This window comes from Pinus tabuliformis, chromosome 1_2 (assembly GCF_031772625.1).
Source record: "Pinus tabuliformis cultivar Carrire ecotype Pingquan chromosome 1_2, CPIR1, whole genome shotgun sequence".
NCBI lineage: Eukaryota > Viridiplantae > Streptophyta > Pinopsida > Pinales > Pinaceae > Pinus > Pinus tabuliformis.
This window is the reverse complement of record NC_142298.1, coordinates 1134229697-1134244646: the sequence shown is the minus strand read 5'-3', so window position 1 is coordinate 1134244646 and position 14950 is coordinate 1134229697.

The following is a 14950-nucleotide window of genomic DNA, read 5'->3' as shown; positions in this document are numbered from 1 at the left end:
GTATCTTCTCCAAGGCAAAGGCGGTCAAAATAGGACCGTACCCAAAGTTCTTCAACCTCCCATTCTTTATCTTGGTCAATTGTTCTTTCATCACAAGAACTACTGCGTCACACCAGTTGAACACCTTCGGTTGGAGGCATTCCAAGGCACGCTACATGTAAGATCGGTTGGCTACATGAAGAGCCGCACGATCGGCCATCCTACCAAAAGTAAACAGAATAGTCCTGAGGGACCTGTCATTAACATCACGGATGATGATCTTGCCGTCTTTACTCGGCTAAGATCCTTCTCTGCAGTACCAGTGAACATAATCTCTCACAGAGTCGCCTCCTCGGGCCGAACCTGATAAAGAGATGGGGGCACCCCGCCTCGACAAGCCAGTCAAAAAATAGATGTCTACTACAGTCAAGGGGATAGATTTTCCCCTGATCTGGAAAACATAATTGGTAGGATCCCAAGCATCGAGCAAATACTGCTGTAAGTTGATCTACTGTCTCATGCTAGAAATGCGGAAGAACTTCAGCAAGCCACAGTTCCACAGTGCGTTTACTGTAACCGGATCATGTAGGGCAAGCATGTCCTCTTCTTCGTGCTCACGTTCTCGCCATGTAATGGTCATCTTACTCCAAATATCTCTGAAAAACAAACAAGAGAAGAGTTAGATCCTGATTTTGGTAAGAAACAGGCAAAATTTCCATCAAAAAATTGTGCATAAAATTCCTTTTCTGCGCCCAACGCACCTGCAGCAGTGTTCTAGGTGCATTGAATGTCAGATAGCCTTTAGACAGGTCAACATTCAATGCATCTTTCAATATACAGAGGGTGCGTTGATGGCAAAACGAGTTCTTCAAACCCCAGGGGCTCAGAAAGCTAGAAATCAAGCTCAAAATGCAAAATGGAAACCATGAAATGAAAGAGTTCAGGTTTAGCTCCTACCTGGTCCAGACGGCGCCGAGAATCGTCCACAGAATCTCCCAAAATCAGCTGATAAAAATCAAGGGGGAAAAGCACCTCCAAAGCTCCAACAAACCAAAGTTCAAATGAAATGGTAAAATGAGAGGTAAAAACGCTTTTTCATTACTTTTTACGTAGTTCAAAGTAGAATATTAGTGTTCTAACTCGTTTTCAAGCATATATTGTTCATTTCTGACTAGTTTGATGAAGCAGTTAAAGATACAGTACAATCTTTGAAAGAACAGAGCTATTTATGGTAAAATCAAAAAGGGACCATTCAATTGAGCAGTGTTACCGCAAGGTTCAAGCTCGTTAAAAAATAAACATAAGACATGATCAAATGTTTCTCCCCGCATTTAAGCTCGTTAAAAAAATGAACTATTCCCCGGTAAATAACCATCGTGAATGTAGTACTTCAGTCGTTAAAGCCTTGGTCGTGTTTGCACCGTCACCTCCACTATTTCATTGGCTGATCATTCACCTCCATTTGATTGTTTACCCGTTTTGAGGAACAGTTGCGAAGAGTGATTTCACTAGCCATCCTTGTGACACTGTCGTGATTGGAAAATTCCAAACCTTACCTGGAATCAGCTGCTACCCATTTTATCACTCGTTCCTCAAAAGACGAGTCTCCTTTAAGCTCTTTTCAACTGACTCGTAAAATATGAAAAGATTGTTGAGCCATTGGCCTCTCCAGCTCGTTAAAGGGAAAGGAAGTGTTATCCCTCCTCTAGATTTTAATCTTTTTGGACCTGAGGGATTATTACACAAAAAGATCGAGCGCTTGTTTTGTTCGGCTCGTTAAAAGTATCGAAAATTCATCCCTTCTGTATTGTTTTATACTTTTTCGGACTTAAGGGATTAGATGACGAAAAAGGAATTTTGGAGTTACCTTTACGTTCCTTTTCAGACTCTCTAAAATTGAAAAAGACCGAGTTGTCTTTTTCGTTAAACTCGTTAAAAAAATTAATAGCGACAAACTTGTCTATAGACGAGAACGAGTTTCACTATCGCTAGGCTCGTTAAAACATAGCGATGGGTTTGCCCGAAGGGCAAATTATAGAACAAGCATATGTTATCCTCCTCAAGCTTGAAAAAAATAAAGAGGTACTGGTCAGCAATGACTGAAGAAAAATTGGGAAGAAAACTCAAAGAAACTTTGTTGGTAGCAAGTCGCTCTTGAACATGACACTTCCGCTCCGTGTCCGAGTCGGGTTGGGTTGTTTCATTCACCGGTCACATCACCATGGTCACGCCATACCATCCACATTTGGGGTTAATGCTACCGATCCATCACATCAGTGTCGCCGATATGTTCAAGAGAATTCATCCTGTGTCTCACCCACTACCATATATTATACTCCATTCTTTCATGACCGCCACCGTGAACCCTATATCACCATATCGTTTTCACCTCCATTAAAATCATTTGCTCTGTTCCGTGTCATTGATGTGGGATTCATTAAGGCCCTCCTGTGACGGATCACTTCTTTTCGACATCAGCTCATTATCCAAGAAGATGATCTAGGAACACCCCATTCAGTACTTTGAAGCTTGCATGCCTCAATGGCAAGTTTCTCACTTTTGGCGACAGGTTTACATCAATGGCCTTCGACCGAAAGATTTTACATGGTGTTCGACGCCAAGTCCTTTATTCACACCACGTGAATTGTACTGCAGTACCTTGAGGGTCATTATCATTATCCGTGATTCCTCTCGCGCTTGTTAACAGTTTACATCATTGACTGGTAATCAAGCGATGTCTTTCCATGTTCGACTTCAGAACATTTCTCACATGGATCGACTTGTACTTCGAGTGAAGATCGGACGAGATTGAAGACCCCGGATCTAGTTTCATCCATTCGGGCTACGATATATATTCAGGGAAATAAATACATTAAATGTACATCATTGCAGCACAGATAATCATCCTATCAAAAGGATGATGGCTCTACCAGAATCATCAGTCTACACTCAGACGATTGTCTGTCCTATGTACATGAAAATGAATTTATAAAGTTGAGCATGGGAATGCTCGCCTCAGCTAGATCATGAAAACATTATGAAGATAATGTATTGTATTGTATCTTATTACAGGTCTCCTCCCAGCATTGAAAGAACTTCGGATCCTCATAATAAAGCATTTCACCCGACACCAAAAGGTTAACGGCCTAATACTTTAGGGGGAAACTGTTATAGACATTTTTGTGCCCTACAACCCCAAGCATGAAATGTCCCTAAACCAAGGGCTCCTAAGTCCCTAAAAGTGTTGTTCTAACCCCTAAAGTAACAAGGTCAACAGATTACAGCTTCTCCCAGAAGTTCTCCATGAGAAACTACTCAGAATTGGTCAAAACAGGATCATTGCAGCTGCTCCACTGGCTAGGTGCGTTGCATCTCACCCAAATAAACTGTGAGGGTGCGTTGCATTTCAAAAGTCCCTTCTGTGGGGTGCGATGGGTGAGAAATGATAAATGGCAGTTTCATTCCGCGAGGTGGAGAGGCAATGGAAGCTTCCAAAATCTTCTCCTGTGACACTTGCCTCACTGAATTCGACCAAGGATGAGTAAGAGGCCCTCAGTCTCCAAGTGGAAGCAAGAACTGTCAGAGAGAAGACACTAATCAAATCACAAGCTGACTCATCCCCCTTACAGATATCTATATATGGATCCCTCATCCCAGAGATCCAGAGGCTGGAATTTTGCATATTGTAAGGAATTGTTGTTGGTTTCTAGAGACAAACATCAGATTGTTGGGTGATCTAAGCTTTGTTTGAGGTGAAGAGGGGCTTCTTTGATGGGAGGTTGATGCTGGGTCAGAACAACTGGTTGTAACTCCTCCTAGATCTTTTCTTGTTTTATCAATAAAAGCTATTTGAGGTTTCCTCCATGCTTTTGTATCATTGATACTTGTTACATTTGTATGGTCAATTTACATCTGATCCTAGATTGTTTATGATTATAGATCCATGTCTTTGTATAGTGCTATGCTTCTGTGATCTTACAGGTACTTTGTGAAGCTAGGCGTGCAAGGGAGCAGGTAGCTGGGGACTATCAAAGAAGAGAGGGATCGAATCGAAGGATTAGCGCAAGACAGAGGTTGGCCTTTCTATTCCTCTCTATCTATAATTCATAAAGGAAATACAAAAGTAGTTTTTCTCTGTTTGTTTCTAAGGCAGTTTTCACACCTTAGTGGGATAGAGCAGTTCTATATAGACACTTTTCCCTGTAACATCGTCGATAAGTTTCGATCTAGACCATCTCAAGGGCAATGAAATCCTTGTTCAAGACTTCTCATATCCAGATTTGCAGCCCCCGAATGCCATTGAATGTCAGGTTGTAGATGAAGACTTGGAAGCTGGAACATATGATCAAATGATGCAAGATGATTCCATATCATTCTGTTTTGAATCATTTCAGTTTTTGAAGGGAAATTTGCATAGTATATCTTCAATAAAGGATGAGCAACATATATAAAATCATGCCATCTCATTGGAACCAATCGAAAATGGGTTGCAATAGTCTTTTCAAGTTTTTCACGATCCAATAGTTGATGTGTTGGATGATGTCTGTAGTCAAAGTCCTTCTCCATTAGCTACCTGTGAGATTGAAATAAGTATTGATACAAACTTGATCCGACAACCGGTTTCTTTGTCATTTTCAGCAGGAGTCTCGTCACAAATCTTAGACAAAAGTTTGCATTCATGGTATGAGGAGGAGAAAAGTAATCCATCGGATGAGCTAAGTCCTAGTGCACATGAATTTCAAGATCCTTATGCAGTATTTTTGGAGTCGCATAGAGAATCCATACTATTCAATGGATCTGTTTACAAGTTTTCATGGAAGTTTCCTTTTAGTAGTTCCCTCTTGTTGTTCATAAGAAAGCGCTTGCAAAGAATTCAAACAACAGCTAGAATGCTTACTTGGTTGCATTGGTTGTTTCATTTCACATGATCAGGTGATGAATGGAAAGGTTAGAGTAGGTTTTATTGAATAAGCTTCATTTTGAGCATATTTCCTAGATTTTAGTTGTGTTTTAGTATTGAGTCAGTTTCAAGTCAGTTTGTGTCTTTGAGTCGTCAGTTTTCAATCATCCATTTCAATTTGCGTTTTTGACTCCATGCCCAATGGATAAGGCTACTTGGTCTACAGTGTTCTTAGAACCTCCAAGGAGCTACCATCCCCAATGGAGCCTATGTTAGTGTCAGCCTTTGAAGCCTTCCATTAGTGATCAAATATGCTCTTACAAAGTGGTCTCGGGGTGTCAAAGTCAAATTTTGTCATTTCAGTGAGTCTTCAAGTAAAATTTGGTCACTAGGTATTAGGTCTAGGGTTGCTTCCACTCCTTACAAAGTCTTCCAAGTATTGGTCCATGTCACCATTCAGCTTAGTGTACCATTATTCAAAGAGTTTTCATCATCATTTCAGGTTCCAATGGGTCATTTTACACCTTGTTCGTGCTTCAGTTGTACTTGGGTAAGCCTCATTTCCCTCTCCTAAGGTTTTGAAGGTAATTTTTCTTGGATGGCCAAATGATCAACAAAAATTGTGTCCTAATGTTCATACACCTTTCCCTATCCCTAATATACCTTCTTAAACAATTCCCATCACGGATATCCCTCAAATTCATCATTTTCCCACAAACCCTAGTTTATTGCTACAATTTGACAATTTTCTAGGCTAGGCCTGTGTTTTTCCCTTTTGGACCCCTTCCCCTCACTCAATATTTGAAATTCCACTTTCCCCTACTTCCTAACATCCCTCCCTACTTCCCAAAATTTTCTCAATAATTTAGAAGCCCCTCATCCCCTTCATTTCCCTTCATTTCTACAAATCCCCTATTCCACATATCGAGATAGGTTTTCTTCAAACTATGTTTCTGAGAAAGAAAAGATGAATTTGACAAACGTGAGAGAGGTTTTTGTCCATCATTGACCCAAGAAGAAAAACCTCTTTCATTTTTTACACAGGTTTCATGGTTTGGTAGAAATGTCGAATGCATCATTGTCCTCAGGAGGATTGAAGCACTTCTGGAGTGACCTTGGGAAAATCAAGATTTCACCTAGCTGGGATGTTCAAATTACTTTCTTGATGATTTAAATGATATCTAGATAGAGATAAATTTCCAATGAGATATTATGAGCTCAATTTGGAGTTTAGTAAGACCTTCAAAGTTGACTGCAACAGCACTCTGCATTTAGGCAACCTCATTCTGCACATTTTGACCAGTATTGGGAGATTTGAATTTTGATAGGGAAAATGAACTCCAAATTAAAAAATTCAAGATTTTATAGAAGTTAGACTCAACAATATTTCCAACAAGCTATCACATTCCCAATTCTGACATCGGGAAGGTAGTCAAAACTCGCCTTGAAGTTGGCGTTGCGCATAGGAACAGTGGTGTTGCCCATTGGGAGGCTGGCGCTACGCATCAAAGCCAAACTTCCTTCAGAAAAATACATTGGCGCTGCGCATTGGTCTGGTGGCATTGTGCATTGGGCTATGAAGCTTCCAAACCTCTGAAAATCATCTTCAATCACTGCAATTGCCTCATGTCATTTTTGGTGGTTTATACCTCTCTAAAAACCAAACCCTAATTTGTCTCTAAAACTACCTCATACATTTCATACCACAGTTGTTTATCATTCTCCTTCTAAACCATATGCCCTAAATCCATTTGCCCAAAACCTATCTCCTAATCCCTTCCCTAACTCCCTAGACATTATTCCCTTCATCTAATTTTTCCAATCCCCAAACCCTAATCCTTGCATCCCACTATTCCCAAACCCTATTCTACATAAAACCCTAACCCTCCACATACAAAACCTATTCTACCTACTAACCTACAAACCTTACCTATTCCCCTAAAATCCCTACCCTCTCTCCTAAATCCCGTTCACATTCCCTAAACTCTATTTACATCTCATACATTCACATACCCCTCCATACACTCTGTCCACTTCATTCCTCCACTCTGCTTTCACTTCACCATTGTCCATACAAACACAAGTGTTCATAGCCATAAAAATGCAGAGATATTTTGACCTTGTTGACCATGAGGAGACACAAAGAGTTAATGTCATTGACTTGGATGCTCAAGGTCCAAGGATTGTCAAAGACATGAACATCAAGAAGCAAGAGGAGAAGATATAAGCTTTGTCAGTTAATTTAGAGAGGGCTAAGTGGATCATGAGAGAGAGATATGGCTTGAAAGGGTAAATATCCACTTTGAGGGCCTTCTGAAGAAAGCAAATAGAGATGACAAGATGCTAAGGCATATGGCCCACCATTATTTGATCCAGAATAGAATATGCAACAAGAGGATCAAGCACCTTAAGGAAGATTAAGGAGGGCCTTAAAAAGAAAAAATAAGGATGAAAAGCTCAAAATTTTGTCTAATGTGACTTTAGCCCAACAAAGTAACCCATGATGTAGCTTTGAGCCAAAATTAGGAAAATTTTGAAACAATTTTGTCACTTTCCAATTTTTGAATTAGGCAACACAGGAAATTCTGACCGATGGCGCTGCGCATTGAATTGGTGCATCCTCTTAACAAATGGCTTGTATATTTTGATTCAACATCAAAAAATAAGCAAACCCAGAAAGTTTCATCCATTTTGGAGGAGATCTTGGCCACCAAAATGGCAAAAAACACTCAAAAAGTGCCCTCTCTGCCACTTTTTGGACACACAGGAACCAGTCTTGGGAGAATCCACTTTTGAGGGGGCAAATGACCTCCAAATCAGAAAATTCAAAGTGTTCCAGAAACTAGACAGGCAGGGCTTTCCAACAAGCTATCGTGGGCCTGATTTGTATGAGCGGAAGGCCTCCAAAAGTAGCCTTGAAGCGGCGCTACACATCAAGCTCAGGGCACTACGCATGAGGCAAATTTTGTCAATTTTGCCTAAAAGTCAAATTTCGTCTAGTCTCTTTAGCAATTGACTTTTTCTTCTTTTCTTGGTAAATTTTGCATGGTAAATGATGTAAATATTGATGTAAAACACCTGATGGGATAGATACATCAAAGAAAAGGTGATTTTAAACTGAATGTATCAGTTTCCTTAGTTTTAGAGGCAAGTTGTTCCACTGCCTATTTTCTTGTTCCTAGTTTAGATGTAGTTGAAAGAGTTCCTTGACTCATGGATTCGACCCCTGATGGATAGATCAGATGGTTTTTAGGTCTATATGATGTCTTTTCTCATTCAGTTGTAAAGGTTGGACTTTAGTGGAAGTGGTGGCACTCATTGAACATTTGTATCAGCAGTTTGGCAAGGAATAAAACCAGGTTTCACAGCTATTTTTCTGGGATTCTTGTGACAGTGAGTTTATGTATTGTTTCTTCTTTGTAATCAGTTTTTCTTATGTTTTATATGTATCCAAATCTATCTTTCTCTTCTAAAACTAAATGAATCAAGGTGAATGGACAAAATACACTATTGTGCTTTGTCTTGGGAAGGCATTTGGTTTTCAATGTTTTCAGCTGTTTGAAGAGGATTCATAGTTTCTTAATGCCCTCCTCAACTCCTCAGTTGTCTTAATCTACCATCTTAATCCATTTCTAATACATAAACCCTTGTCTACCTCGCCCCACAGAACATGATTGTATCCCTAAGTTGATTTCCCGAACCCAATCTGCCTTCTCCAATTGATCCAGCAGCCAAAACCTAAAAATCAAACCAGAAACCCTGAGCTACTATACCTACCCTAAAATCTACATTAAATTCAGTCATCTCAAGCCCTAATTTCTAATATCCTAATTGAGATTGACAAGGAGAGAGCCCTCTCCCGACCTGGTAGGGCTAGCTACCAGGTTAAGCGTGGTTTGATGTTACCCTAGACCTGCCTTCCTTATGCCTGAGGTAGATCTCGGCCCTAACAATATCAACAAAGGAATTTTGCTAAAAAAAATATTTTTTAGGGCCTCAAAATCGCTCCGGAAGTTCAGGACCCGAAAAATTACCAAAAATAGTAAACTGTGCTACAATTAACGAAACTGAAAAACTAAAAGAAACAATGGTGAGGGTCCAGGGGGAATAGGCAGGTGGCCACCAATATCCACCTAGATCACAAATGTTATTTTTTTAATGAAAATATATGAGTACAATCAACTTTTATTTCATATTTCCATGTAAAATTGGACCAAAATCTACTTTAGAAGTCTAAGGTGTTACAGACTCATATATAGGAGACTGAGTTCAAGAAAAAAGAATGATAGAATTGTTAACTATGGCTTTGGCCTCTCTGATAATATTGTATCAACAAATATTTTTCAAAAAATGCATTAATTAACACTGATAAAATGTATCATACGTTCTAACAATACAAAATTGCAAGAAATTTAAAACAACCTCAAAGGATCAATAAATAAATGATGTACTTACCTCCTCCTTGTCAATCCTTAATTGATTTTGTTGTCAACCAAAGTAGTTAAGCTCTTTGTACTCAAGAAATTGATGTATCACGGAAATGAAAACTTTTATATCTTAACCATGCCTCTCTTCACTCTCTTTTTCCATCCCTCCTTCAATTCCCTCTAGCTGATTTTATATCTTCCTTGGATAGTTTGGGATATTTTTTTAAATTAATCTTATTTTTATTTAATTAAACTATTTTTCTCTTAGTTTCAGAAGAGGTTCATTTAGAAGGAGTGTTAAAATAATTATATTCATATTTAGTAGGTGGGGTCCCCAACAATGGTCATTATTATCAAATACCAAAATAAAACCTTGTGACTCCCATGTATAAAATATGCATATAATATGACATCATAAAGTATTAAACCCATAAAGCATCTCATCTCTCTCCATGCACATAAAACATCATATATCTTCTTCTAAATTCTAATGTAAACGAATCTTCGTTCCTCCCATGAATTATCATGTCATAAAAATTTTGTATAACCAAACTAAAAGTGTTGTCAAAAACATAAACATATGCTAAAAATTGAAAATGTGTCCATGGTGTAGTCAAGCTGAAGTAGAATTCAAACCAAAGCTTGTAAATCATGAAAGTGTAACACCATCCTCCCACATCTATCCAAGTAACCGACCAACCGAGGTAAACATGCGACGAGAGGCTATTATGGTTGGATTCAACCTCCTATGTGACCTTAAGGAAATGGAATCGACGGAAACACAACACAAAAACCTTCCACATCATCTAAAGGACCCCTAAGAACCATGCCAACACTTCATGCAACTTGCCCTTGGGTTCCACTAAAACTTCTGATCACTTTCCCTCTGGATGCTCTCATGCTATGGGCATGCCAGCATCTAGGGACCTTTGGACGCTCTCACATGCCTACCTGCCAGTGTCCAGGGATTCTTTTTGTCAGTTCTGTGCCAGTGTCCCCAGGAATTAAGCCATATTTTCATGCCCAAATCCCGGGTCACTACCTAGAATCGCATGACATTTCCGTAACAATAAAATAATAGGGAAACAATGACGCTAGAGAAAATACTTAAACAAGTCCTCAACCAAACCCCTACTAGCCATGACAAGCATTTCATCAAACATATAACAAACATATAATCTACGGGTGTAAACAACAAAATTAAGCATAGGGATCTCATACTTATCTAAGAATCACTAAGAACCATTGTTCCCTCATGTCATTTGTTGCATTACCATCTATTAGGTCATAGATACGTTGTCCATTCATATACAAGTAAAAACATATTGAGATCCATACATAGTTGTTTTCATAAAACATACATATAACCAGCATAGTAACAACAGAAATACCATAAATATATCAGCCATAAAATCCACATATAACGAGTACATTTACACATGAAAACCAAGGGAATGAATTTCACATTAATGAATGCAAAAACCAAACAGAGATGGGACTACCACATTCTACCCGACCATAGATTGGCTGAGTCAAGTCCCTCTTCAGCCAATCAACCACGTGCCATATTATAAGCATGAATGTGAGACTCAAACCAACATAACCAACCAAGGCATACCGAGGCTAAACCAATTCACCCTCATCAATAGAAACCAGGCTTTACCATAATCCATCCTCGATCACTAGGCCCACACAATAAACATATCATAAGATGATTTACCATGATCTCCACATGATCACTAGGCCAAGCAAGCATAGATGCCTCCAGATTTCTCCACCTACACTGTGAGGAATTTTCTTGTCTCCTAGTCTCTCAGGCTTTACTACAATTCAAACTTGGATCACTAGGTCCTAAACTGAGACCCACTCTCTAGGCTTTACTGCATATCCCAAACCCAAGATTACTAGGCCCAACAGAGAGAAAACCACCCCTTGGATTTACCGTATATATTGTCATTCACCCACAAGGATTCCTAGGCCCACCAAGGCAACACAATCCTAGATTTATGGCAAACCACAGTCTGACTTAGGGGTCACTAGGCCAATGGCTTTACCTTGATCCATAGTCTAGTTCAGGGACCAATAGGCCATGTGCTCTATCGTTCAGAGATCCACCTAACTCAGCTTCGAATCCATCCGTAAATCCATCTAAACCAAATCATGAGAACCCCATCACATCATGGCTATCTGGAATTTGCAAGGCTAGGCTAAAAACACTGTTACACCTAGTAAAAACCATGCCATAATAGAAAAAGTACCACATGCAATTCCATGCATGCCAAATCTAACAAGCAAAATACACAAGCAAATCAATACCTGCAAGAATACTACTGTAGCTGCTTGATCCTGCCTTTCCCTGCTTGATCTTTGCTTCCTCTTTCCTTCTTTGTCTTTCTTGCTCCAATGCCAAAGTGCTCCAAGAAAACTCGAAGTGTCCAAGAGTGAGAGAAAGAATAGTGAGAAACCTCCAAAAATAAACTGAGAAAATGTTACCAACTAATCCTCAGAAGCCTTTTTATCAATTAGGCCTCTAATTTCATCATTTTCCATTATTTTCTTTCACTTTCCTCCTCATATGCAACCTATGACCTTTCACCCAAATTTTCTCCTAATTTCCATTATTTTCATAAATAAATGTTCCAAAAATGCCATTTTGCCTTTCCAAAGCCTTAGCCATTTCCTTTGCTAATTTCCTTAGCCATAATAAACCGATGAACACCCACACTAGGATGTCTTGCCCAACATTCTGCTTGGAATAAGTGTCCCATCAACAGTGGTTATTATTTTTTCCTTTATTGCATGGAATTTTCACCAAGGCTATTATAGAACACTCCCCCTTGGGGACACCATCCTTGGTGTTCAACCACACCTATACCTCAACAAAACAGCTGAAACACAAACATACTGCTCATGGAGCTTTATAACATATCTCGATGCAGCGTTTACAATGATCACCCTACTGAAAACATAACAATATGACCACATAATGACATGAAACGCATACCACTTATTGGAGATTTATAACATAGCTCATGGTGGTATTTACATCCATATACATATTTACATATACCATATCATCACCAAACATATACCAAAACCACACCAAAAAAACATGCCAAAACTGCTTTGCCTCGACCAACAAACAAGGAAGGACACATAGCCCGAATCCGATCTGCCATAACCCATGTAGCCTCATCAGGCCCAAATTTCTTCCATTGCACTTTAACTTGCTCGATTGCTCGGTTCTGGAGCATGAGCACCTTTTTCTGCAATATACACTAAGGCTCCGCTAGAATTCGACATCTGGTTCCACTTGCAATATAGACCAGTCAATCACATGATCAATATCCTTAACATACTTCTTAAGCAATGATACATGGAAAACATCATGGACTTTCACTGTCGGACGTAGTGCAAGCCGATAGGCTACTGGACCAATCCTCTCAATGATACTGAAGGGTCCACAAAACCGTGGTTCTATCTTGGCACATGATCCAATCGGCAAGGAGCTCTTCTTCGGTTTGATGCGCAAGTACACCTGTTCCCCAATCTGGAACTCCTTGAACAACTTGTTTTGATCTGCATGGCTCTTATGCCTATCTATGCTTCCTTTAGATTCTTCTTGAACACCTACATTTCCTGTTCGATGTCTGCCAACATGTCTGGTTCAATCAACACCTTGTTCACTAGATCACTCCAGCTAATGGGAGTATTACAACTCTATCTATACAATGCCTCAAAAGGACTCATCCTCAATGACTCCTAATAATCATTGCTGTATGCAAACTCAAACAAGGGAAGATACTCCTCCCACTTCCATTGTTGATGCATCACATACATCCTCAACATGTCCTCCAATATCTTATTGACCCACTATGTATGTCCATCTATCTGCGAATGATAAGTTGTACTGAAGGCCAACTTTGTGCCAAAACCTGCAAATAACTCCTTCCAAAACTTGGAAGTGAACTTTGCATCCTTGTCAAACACATTATTATTTGGAACACCACACAATCTGAACACATCTCTAATGAATACCTGTGCCACATCGCTAGCTGAGAATGTAGACTTCACTGGAATAAAATGTGCAACCTTTGTCAGCCTGTCCATAACAACCATGATGGAATCGTGTTGTCTCACTATCCTCGGAGAACCTATGATGAAGTCCATGGAAATGAGCTCCCATTTCCATTTTGTAATCGCAATCAGTTGTAACAGTCCATCTCGATGCTTACACTTTGCCTTCACGCGTTGAAAACCAAAACACCTAGCCACAAACTCTGCTACATCCTTTTTCAAATTTGACCAATACTAAAACTTATTTACTGCAGTCAATGTCTTCTGATAACTGGATGACCTAAATAAGATTTCGCATGAAACTCTCTCAAGATCATCTTCTTGAGCTCACTACTGTCTGTCACATATATCGTGTCTATGAATCTAACCAATCTGTTTGTTGTAAGACAATAGTCCACACCCTATACACCTGCACCTATACCACTACCTGTACATGTACATGTACATGTACCTATACTGTCACTTTTACCTTTACTACCACATGTACCTGTACCTGTACTCTACTGCAACATGTGAATAATCTCCATATACCTAACATCCTACTGACTTGCCTGCAAGATCCTATTGTGTAAGTCTGTCCCATAGGAGCTTATAGCTGCAAAGTGATTTACATGTACCCATCTGCTGAGAGAATCTGCCACCCTGTTCTCCTTTCCTTTGATGTACCTGATTTGCTATGTTAACCAATGCCTCCATCGCTACCTATGACATGCAAGGCAAATCCTTCTCAAAGATCATCTTGTACACCAGGGTGATGAAGTGGTTTGATAGCTATATTATAATGCCACAGAAGTTGCACCCAGAGAACAACCTACAATAGGTGTGGATAGAGGTTTCTAAAGGTGTCCATGCCCAACCCAAGCTAGGGAACTGCTGATGGGCACATATTGCATCAAGAATGTAAGAGGACATGAAAATATTTTCTTGCAAACTGTTGAGCGGATGTCAGGCATCTGTTACTTGTCCCTTCACTGGAGAGCCAACATGTCAGACCAATTGAAAGGTCTTTCTTCATTCGCCAGATGATCCAACGCAATCACCCAACTTTGTGGGAAGGTTTATGTACTTTCTTGGCTGTATAAGTGGCATGTGCAGATGACCAAGAACTAATAACCCTTTCGCACTATCCTTGTCTTATAAACTTGGTTGGGTGTTGTCCTAAAATTAAATGGCTATTTCACCCATTTCTTCAAGATGTCTCTTGAGTTTTCACTACTGCTAGGACTGGTGAAGGGTGCATCCATTGTGACCAACGGTTGCGGCAAGTGATACATCTCCTAAAAATCCTTTGCCTTGAAGATAGCAAGTTATGTTCCACTGAAACTACTCAACACCATTGTCTTTGGATCAGTATGAAAGACAATTCGGTGGATCATGTCCATGAATGGGAACGTGGGTTACCTGCATGAAACTCAGTACAAGACAAACTTGTGTATGTTGACATAGACTCTGCGATCCTCTAGATTCTCCTCAAAGGTGCCTCAGAAGATTTCATTTATGTCCTGCCATTTGATCTTGTTCTCCTTGTCTCTAAATATCTTAGCGTCTTCATAGATGGGCAAGATCA